At 49.9% G+C, this 9,532-nt stretch overlaps 1 long non-coding RNA gene across 1 annotated transcript; it reads right to left on the minus strand.

Annotated features, from left to right (window-relative positions):
- Positions 1-851: 851 nt before the first annotated feature.
- Positions 852-3,769, minus strand: LOC141039276 (uncharacterized). Its single transcript, XR_012200199.1, has 3 exons — positions 2,149-3,769; positions 1,554-1,747; positions 852-1,462 (listed from the first exon to the last, which is right to left on the minus strand). It is a non-coding gene; the product is annotated as an uncharacterized lncRNA (long non-coding RNA).
- Positions 3,770-9,532: the final 5,763 nt, after the last annotated feature.

Genomic DNA, 9,532 nt, shown 5'->3' on the forward strand with positions numbered 1-9,532 from the left:
GGGGAGGCCGGGCTCCGGCTTGGGCTCGACGAGGACGAAGCGGCCGGAGGGGGGGGGGTGGAGTCGCCGATGCGGACGCCGGAGCTGCGGGTAGGGCTTCTAGAGCGGGCTGTCGGGGGTGTACCGCGGGACTTCCCTCGCCGCCCGCGGCAGGGACGCGCGGATACGTTTGATCTCCGCACGCCGCGCTGCCCCGGTGGGTGGTGGTGGCACCGGCACGCCGCCGGCGCTGATCCTCCACGCCCCGGGCACCCGCATGTCCGGCGGGATCGGGTACTCGGCCTCGAAAAGGAGGCGAGCCTCGTCCTCATGAAGTTGGCGGCGCCCGAAGCCATTCGCCGCCGCGCCGTCGCCTGGGAAGTGCTCGGCCATTCTTCTGAACTGGAGACGGCGAGAGGAGGCGAGGGAGGAAGGGGGAGAAATGGGCGCGTCGGCAGTGGAGGATCTGTGCGTGTCTCCGGCGCGCTGGTGGTCGGCTTATATAGGCGGAGGCGCCGCGTAGTACGCGTGGCCGGCGTGTTATGCATGGCGGGCGAGGGGACGCGCGTTGCCCGGCCTTCACTGCGCCGCCCGTGAGGCATCAATGGAGGCTGACCGGCGCGCAGCTTTGGCATTGATTCGCCGCGGGAAACGAGGCGATGAGGACGACGAAGCGGCGAGAAGAGAGTCGAGTCGCTGGCAAGGGGGCCCCGCGGCTTTTCGCGCCAAAAACGATTCGCCCGGCGCCCCCGAGCGCCCCCAGCGCGCCGGGTTCGGGTTGGGTCCGCCGGCGCTAATTTCGGCCCGAGCCGGCGAAAACTTGGCCCTTGGGGCGCGACTGGGCCTTTTTTTGGCGCCGGCGGCCGAAAAATCGCCTGGGGGGCCTTGTTGGGGGCGCGGCTGGAGATGCTCTCACGAAACCAGCAGAGCAGCATCGCAGCAACCTGTTAACAGTGTAGACTGATTCTATTGGAGAAAGAGAGAGGGGGAGAGCATTTTCATCCTTGTATAAAACACACGAGCTGGCATAATAGTACAAGCTTCCCCTAAAATAGACTGGTGTGACTGGCATCATGCTAAACTGTACAAAATGGGGGGTGGGGGCAACACATACAATCACTGAACACAGTATTGACACCGCACATAAGGTCAAAGGAAACTGAAGCCAAAACCATATAAAAATGCATAACTAATTTTCACAGTTGTTGGTACAAAAGCTGAAGAATGCCCAAAAAAGAGCACTAATAACTTCATCCTCGAGCATTTCTATACTAGTGAAATTACACTTCGACTTCCAGATAGCTAGTTAGATCTTCTGCCTCATTCTCCAACTGAAGCCATTGTTGCTAGTTAGATCTTCTGCTCTTTTGAATCTGCCTCTTGGTCCAAATGAAGCCACTTACGCGTAAGCATATAGGATGATATAACAGCCCCGGCTAACCCCAAAAAATCATTGAGTCTCTTCGAAAACCGCTTCGACCGCCTGCAAGTTCAGAGATGTAATAAAATTTGTTAACAAATTATTCCAAGGAAAAAAGAACATGAAAAGGACAGCATATGTTCTGAGTAGATACCACAAGGGGTCATTGGGTCTAGGCTCGATTTGCACCGCAAGCTGCTGGAGCATGCGTGTGTTTTGACAGCCTTCCTTGGTAAGCCGGGTGTCGTATCGCCTTTCTGTGTCAGCAATCAGATCAAACAACTCTTCTCTCTTCTTCTTGATTTCCCTCAAAGCAGAAGCCTTCCCATCTTGATGCACTGCTATTTCCTTTACAAATTACGTAGAAGTTAGATACAATATCTAACAACATATTCAACATATTCATTGATGCAAGCCTACATAGCTATAGTTGATCTAGAATGTTATTGTAGGCATGCCTAAAACTAAACAGTGTCATATTTCCTTTGCAAAAGATATTTCATTCTCGAATCATGCTTACTGATGGCAAAACCAAGATTTACAAAATAATTTGGAACTAGCTAGTGTTGATAATCCTAGGGGGTAAGCAATCCCCATCCTGCCGTTTGGAAAAGGATTTGATTATTACGAGACCTATGGTATTGCGAGGCGTGGAATTGCTAGATCCCTAATCATGTTATGCGCAGAGCACAGTAGCGAATCAATCAGCAGTCGATGAAATAATCGATAGAAGTCGTGATTTTCGGTACCTCAACACCAGAGGAAGTATGCCGGAGGGAAGAGGGGGCTGCTGCCGGCGGACCGCCGTGGATGAGCCTCCTTGGCACCTCCGTTTTCGTTCGCTGGAGAACAAAGCCAGCCAACCTCCTCGCCGCCTGCCGAATCGCCGCTGCCATCGCCGATCTCAAGCTCTCTTCGTATCCTCGCCTCGAATCGCCTGAGTTTGCGTCTGTGCTCGTAATTTTATCAGTGGATTGGGATTTGGGAGGAAAGACTTCTCTTGCATTTATATATGCGGCGACTGAGTTCCGGGTCCGTCTCCGTCAAGACCACGAAGCCCCACCGCGTGGCTGGCATCGGACTTCCGACTCCGCCTCCACTAGGAAAAGTGAAGATTTTGAAGAATTTGCTGAGCATACGTACCCTGCGCCAGGTGTTTAGGTTAGGGTTCCTCGCTCGCCTTCCGCCGCCGCTTCTTATTCCGACCGCCGCGTTTGATATTTCTGTAACCGAGCTTTTTCCTTTTGAGGGCAGCGTGTTCTTTTTTTTTTTGAAACACTGGTAATTTTATTCATATTCATAACAATTACCGATACACTGGTTTGGACCTAAGATTCAAGAAAATACAAAGTAACTCATATGATTAAGAGCGTGTTTGGCTGCCTTCTCAAACAATACCTGCATTTCAAACACATCTCAACCCAACCCGGTTGAGCAAAAACAGGCAACAAATCAGCATCTGCATGTTGTTTGGTTGTCTGCATTGCATCAATGAGCACTTCAGGGCTGGGTGTTTGGCTGTCTGCATATATGCTTAAGGGCTGAGCAGATGCAAACCACAGCTGTTTGGCTGCATACACGTTTGTGTTCTGCTCACCCCATTCAAATGTGGCGGCCTTACCACCACATTAGCAGCACAAACGGGAGGCAAAAATGAAAACAAGCAATGCACATGAAAATAAAAGCAGATTAAGAGGCTAATTAATATAGTAGGGCCATCGTTAAAGACAGTAGGGGCATCCCATGCCTCCTGCTTCACACCAGGGCGCCGATCCTGGCCAAAATATTAACAAGTTTGCAGCACTAGTTCAAACCATCACCATCACCATGACCACAAACTAACAGTTCTATACTAGGACCGGGTACTTATATAATAGAGAGCGCGGGAGAATTTGCCGACGTAGCCGTGGTTGGTGCAGCGCACCCTGTTGTGGTTGTAGATCTGCACCTTGAAGCCCAGGCTGGAGATTCGCACGACGACGAGGTCGCCGGGGACGATCCTGTGGCGGCGGCAGAAGTACTGCGAGCCCCGGTCAAGCACCATCCGCCCCTCGTAGTTCTGGACCTGAACCCAGGACTCGCACCACTTGTTGACCGACAGCCTGACGACGCGCGGGGGCTTGATCACCAGCCACTGCTTCATGACCTCCTTGAACTTCGGTGGGATGACGAGCATGGCGAGATCCTCCTCGTCCTTGATCTGGACGTAGAAACACAACGGCTCTCGGGACCCCTCCTCGTGGCCGGTCCTTGGACATCGTCCCCTTGGATGCGGCTGGCTCATGAAGGCGGCCTTGCCAGGTAGATCCACCCTCTTGAGCTAGCGGTTCGTGGGGATGAAGTCCATGACGCCCTCGGCGCCGACCATGACCTGAGCTCCTCGACCGACTCTGTCCCACTCTGTCTTCATCACCTTGTCAGGTAAGATGACAATGGTTAGTAACAAGGCATTGGGATCAGGCACCGATCAGTGGCACGTGCCGAAGAGCAAGTGGCACTGATGAGTGGCACTTGCTCATGGGCAACAACCACTGATTTGTGCAGTTTTCAAAACATGATCAGTGGCACTTGCCGAAGAGCAAGTGTCACTGATCAATGGCACTTGCTCAAGGGCAACAACCACTGATCAGTGAGCATCATGCTCATGACCTAAAACTAGCAGTGCAAGTTGTGACCACTTCCACATTTGGCAGCATGCTACATTGGTAATAGTACCTCAACAAGGGAACACAGTGTCCCTACAATGTGTATGAGCATGCAAATTTGTCCTACCTACCATGAATGCCATGCACGTAACGAAATCATGCAACAAACCATGCCTAAACCAACACCAATCTAGCTCTTCAACATCACACACAAACCCTACCTATGAACATCATGAATATGTAACTACCTATCATGCAAGAACCAATATACCCTGCCTAAGGACTACGATGTAACTACCTATTAACAAGATCAAATCTACCCTGCATACGAATAGTGAACATGAACACCATCAACAACATGAATAGTAGCACCCAAGAAGGAATTGATTCGATTTGATCGGATCCAAGTGATGCCTATTGCAGAAAACCCTAATCTACATGTACGAGCAATACGTAAATTAGAAACTTCCCGGAGCTGGTGGAGTTCGAGCGTACGCCGGGCGGGGAGAAAACCACAGCGGGAAGGAGATGGCCGGTTAGGAGGAGGAGGAGACGGAAATGCCGACGCCCGTCGGCATTGCCCCGGTGCTCGTGGCGGCGAGGGAGGTCGAGGAAGCGGGCGCCATCTTCCATGGCCCTGACGCGCTGCCCGAAGAAAACCCTCGGATAGGGGTAAACAAACCTCCCCCCACCCACAGGGGTTCCGAGCAATGGCGCGGTCGCCGCCCCCTCCGGAGTCGCCATCGAACCCCACTAGTAGAAAAAGGGCCTATTGTCCTGGTTCGTAAGGGCCTTTTGTCCCGGTTTAAGAACCGGGACTAAAAGGTCGTTACTAATGCCCTAGGCCTTTAGTCCCGGTTCTTACACGAACCGGGACAGATGGGCCTCCACGTGGCCGGTGCTGCGAGCCCAGGCAGGAGGCCCTTTAGTCTCGGTTGGTGGCACCAACCGGGACCAATAGGCATCCACGCGTCAGCTGTTCAGGGGCTAGGGTTTTTGTTTTTTTTCTGAAAGGGGGTGGATTTGGGGGTTTTGTATGGTTAATTAAGGTGTTTCATATATTGTGTTAGGTAGCTAATTAATTAATAAAGAGAAATGTCCTCTCTTATCTCCGTGCTTGGTTGACGCTACATACTATACGTATAGAGAGGCCCTCGACACGCTAGCTAGTAAGAAAATGAAGGAAACCATTGAGTACAGAAGTTCGTCATGCATACCGAGAGAAGTGATCGACCTCTCCTTCTCCGAGAGATTGGTCGAACAACAAGTTTTTGTATCATCTATCCGACGCTACTGGCTACGTACATATACAATATGTAAGATCTCTTACAATCCCCTATCATTTGAACTCAAGTTCCACATGGTATTCTCCGGCTTTATTGATGACGTGGTCAAGAAAGAATCCCGCCAATTCCTCTTGAATTGCTTTCATGCGATCTTCTGGTAGGAGTTCATTCCGCATCTGCCACGTCTAATTTGAAGAACGGGGTTAATACATATATATGAATGAAACTCAACAAAAATGATGGTGTAATAAAATGAAATTGTGAATATTATTGCTTACGCACTTCATATTGTCTTTTAGAGTAGTCCCGCTTATCTTTGCAAGTCGCGTTGTAGATGAACTCGCACACGTAGTATCCACAGTAATCATTCCCTTGTTCCTGCCACAAGCACTTTACGAGAAATAGAGGTCAATCAAACTGATAATGAAGCATTATAAATATCATTGATGAAAGTAGCTAGAATCAACGGGAGATGCGCGGAAGTAGCTAGCTAGTAGTACTTACTTTCGGGTATGTATATCGCAGCTCCTTCGGCAGTCCCGGAGCTTCTGCGGTGAACTTTTTCCAAACCCTGCAAGACAAAGAAAATAATTATTACTTGAGATATCAGGAAATGAACAAAAAGTTGCCGATATGGTGCGATAATGATCGATTGAACTTACTTGTTGAGAATTTCAGTCATGTCCGCATAGGTCTCGGGATCTTTTCGTCTCGAGTCTAAGACGGTTACTAGTCCCTGCTCAAGCTTAATCTCCAGGAGAATATAGTGGAAGCTGCGCACGCATGCATAACTCATCAATTACATTACTATAACCTCGCTCGAGTAATAAGGAAAACCGAATATGCACACGACAGTAACACTCACTTGAAGTTGTAAGGAAAGAGTATTTTATCTTTGTTTTGATTTATTATCAATGATTTGAGCAAGTTGGCCTCGGCATCTTTGGCGCTCTTTTTAACCTGAAATTCATCTATGAGATTTGTGTTAATGAACCCAATATCATACATTTCTGCTTTTCTGCACTCGACGATCTTCAATCTGCATAATATAGTGAGGATAATTATAAATACATGCAATGAAAGAGCTGAGCTATATATAGAGACTTAATGACAGAAGTAGTACTTACAGACAGTAGCAAGTGACCGTTAATTGATCGAGGGCCTTTTGATTGAAGAACTAGAAGAACTCCTCAAATGGAACATACAATAGATCAATTCCAACGAGGTCGTGCTCCTCTTTAACTCTCAGATACAAAGTATCCGTCCCCCCAGACTCTCTACAAGTTTTCATGTACCAATCATGGAATCTTCGCATCATCGTTGTTAGAGATTTTTCATCTTTGACGAGAGGCTTCTCGTACTCGTATCTGTGTTCGTCCACCTCCAAGAAATCATAATGTACATCGTCGGGCAGGTAATCTCCAAGATTGTTATAACCGGGCACCATCCCCGGATCATTAGCGACGATGTCACTAGACACATTGAGCGGGGGGCACGATTGGTTCGCTTGTTCGCCGAGCTGGGCAATTTTTTTCCCAGCCGCTCGTCGTTCTTTAACCTTTGATCACTTCTAGTACTTCCCGACCGCTCCGCTTCGATATATACCTTTTCAGTAACGCGCTCATAGTTGGTTTTTGGCGGAGAATTTGGTGATTTCCTCAGGGCATCGATAGTGCGCTTTGCTTTCACCGGATCTACCTTCTCCTCTAGAGGTGGATGTCTATTTGCTTTCACCCCTTCAAAGAAGTCCTTCACTTGGGCTTGACAGATCTCTGCGTTTTCCTGTTCGGTCATCTCATATGGTAACTTCTCCAGAGGCTTGAGAGATGGACCGAATATGTATTTCCTCCCGCCTCTGGCTGTACTGCTAGACGCCGGAGCAGACGGAGCGGCTGCGGCTGTCTTCTTTCATGCTTGCTTACGAGGCGGAGGAGAAGGACTACGACGCGCCGGAGCAGCTGGAGCGGCGGCGGGTCTCTTCCGCCCTTGCTGACGAGGCGAAGAAGGAGGAGGCTGGCTGCTCGGGCGCGCCGGCACAGGCGGAGAAGGAGGCGGAGTGCCGCCACGCGCCGGAGAAGGAGGTTGAGTGCCCAGATCACTCACCGGAGGAGGAGGCGGAGGAGGAGGCGGAGTGCCCTGACTCGCCGGAGGAGGAGGAGGCAGATGAAGGAAATATGCCCTAGAGGCAATAATAAAGTTATTATTTATTTCCTTATATCATGATAAATGTTTATTATTCATGCTAGAATTGTATTAGCCGGAAACATAATACTTGTGTGAATACATAGACAAACAAAGTGTCACTAGTATGCCTCTACTTGACTAGCTCGTTGATCAAAGATGGTTATGTTTCCTAGCCATTGACATGAGTTGTCATTTGATTAACGGGATCACATCATTAGAAGAATGATATGATTGACTTGACCCATTCCGTTAGCTTAGCACATGATCGTTTAGTATTCTGCTATTCCTTTCTTCATGACTTATACATGTTCCTATGACTATGAGATTACGCAACTCCCGTTTACCGGAGGAACACTTTGTGTGCTACCAAACGTCACAATGTAACTGGGTGATTATAAAGGTGCTCTACAGGTGTCTCGAAAGGTACTTGTTGGGTTGGCGTATTTCAAGATTGGGATTTGTCACTCCGATTGTCGGAGAGGTATCTCTGGGCCCACTCGGTAATGCACATCACTATAAGCCTTGCAAGCATTGTAACTAATGAGTTAGTTGCGGGATGATGTATTACGGAACGAGTAAAGAGACTTGTCGGTAACGAGATTAAACTAGGTATTGAGATACCGACGATCGAATCTTGGGCAAGTAACATACCGATGACAAAGGGAACAACGCATTTTGTTATGCGGTTTGACCGATAAAGATCTTCGTAGAATATGTGGGAGCCAATATGAGCATCCAGGTTCCGCTATTGGTTATTGACCGGAGACGTGTCTTGATCATGTCTAGATAGTTCTCGAACCCGCAGGGTCCGCACGCTTAAAGTTAGATGATGGTTATATTATGATTTTATGTATTTTGATGTACCGAAGATAGTTCGGAGTCCCGGATGTGATCACGGGCATGACGAGGAGTCTCGAAATGGTCGAGACGTAAAGATCGATATATTGGACGACTATGTTTGGACACTGGAAAGGTTCCGGAAGGTTTCGAACATTTATCAGAGTAGCGGGGTGACCGGAACCCCCCCCCCCCGGGAACTAATGGGCCTTGTTGGGCCCTAGTTTAGAGAGAGAGGGGCCGGCCAGGGCAAGAGGTGCCCCCCTCCCCTTGAGTCTGAATAGGACAAGGAAGGGGAGGGGCGCTCCCCTTGCCTTTCCCCTCTCCCACTCCTTCCTTCCCCCTCCTCCTTGGACTAGGAAAGGGAGGGGCAAACCTACTTGGAGTAGGTTTCCCCCTCCTAGGGCGCGCCACCCCCTTGGCCGGCCCTCTCCTCCTCCCCCCTTTATAAATGGAGGAGGGGGGCACCCCATAGACACAACAATTGATCTCTTGATCTCTTAGCTGTGTGCGGTGCCCCCCTCCACCATAATCCACCTCGATAATATCGTAGCGGTGCTTAGGCGAAGCCCTGCGTCGGTAGAACATCATCATCGTCACCACGCCGTCGTGCTGACGAAACTCTCCCTCAACACTCGGCTGGATCGGAGTTCGAGGGACGTCATCGAGCTGAACGTGTGCTGAACTCGGAGGTGCCATGCGTTCGGTACTTGATCGGTCAGATCGGGAAGACGTACGACTACATCAACCGTGTTGTGCTAACGCTTCCGCTTTCGGTCTACGAGGGTACGTGGACAACACTCTCCCCTCTCGTTGCTATGCATCACCATGATCCTGTGTGTGCATAGGAATTTTTTTGAAATTACTACGTTCCCCCACAGCGGAGACAAGAACCCAGCCGAGTCTCCCCGTCACCCGTAGGGTGGTCAAGCTGGAGGTCCTCAAATCCTTCTGTGATTTCATCCACCATCACCCTAGCATATCCTTCTGGATTCGGCCGGCAGTGAAAAGTTGCGCCAGGTTCAGGAGGTGCAACAGAGCCAACAGCCGCCTTGACTTTCAATTCCATCCACTGCGTCATAAGGTGGCAATGCTGAGACTCCGTGATAGCATCCACGGGGTAGCTAGCAGGAGCCGTGAAGACAGACTCCTGAAGCAGCTCCGTGGAAGCCACGCTGCTT

Source organism: Aegilops tauschii, chromosome 1, assembly GCF_002575655.3.
Source record: "Aegilops tauschii subsp. strangulata cultivar AL8/78 chromosome 1, Aet v6.0, whole genome shotgun sequence".
Taxonomy (NCBI): Eukaryota; Viridiplantae; Streptophyta; class Magnoliopsida; order Poales; family Poaceae; genus Aegilops; species Aegilops tauschii.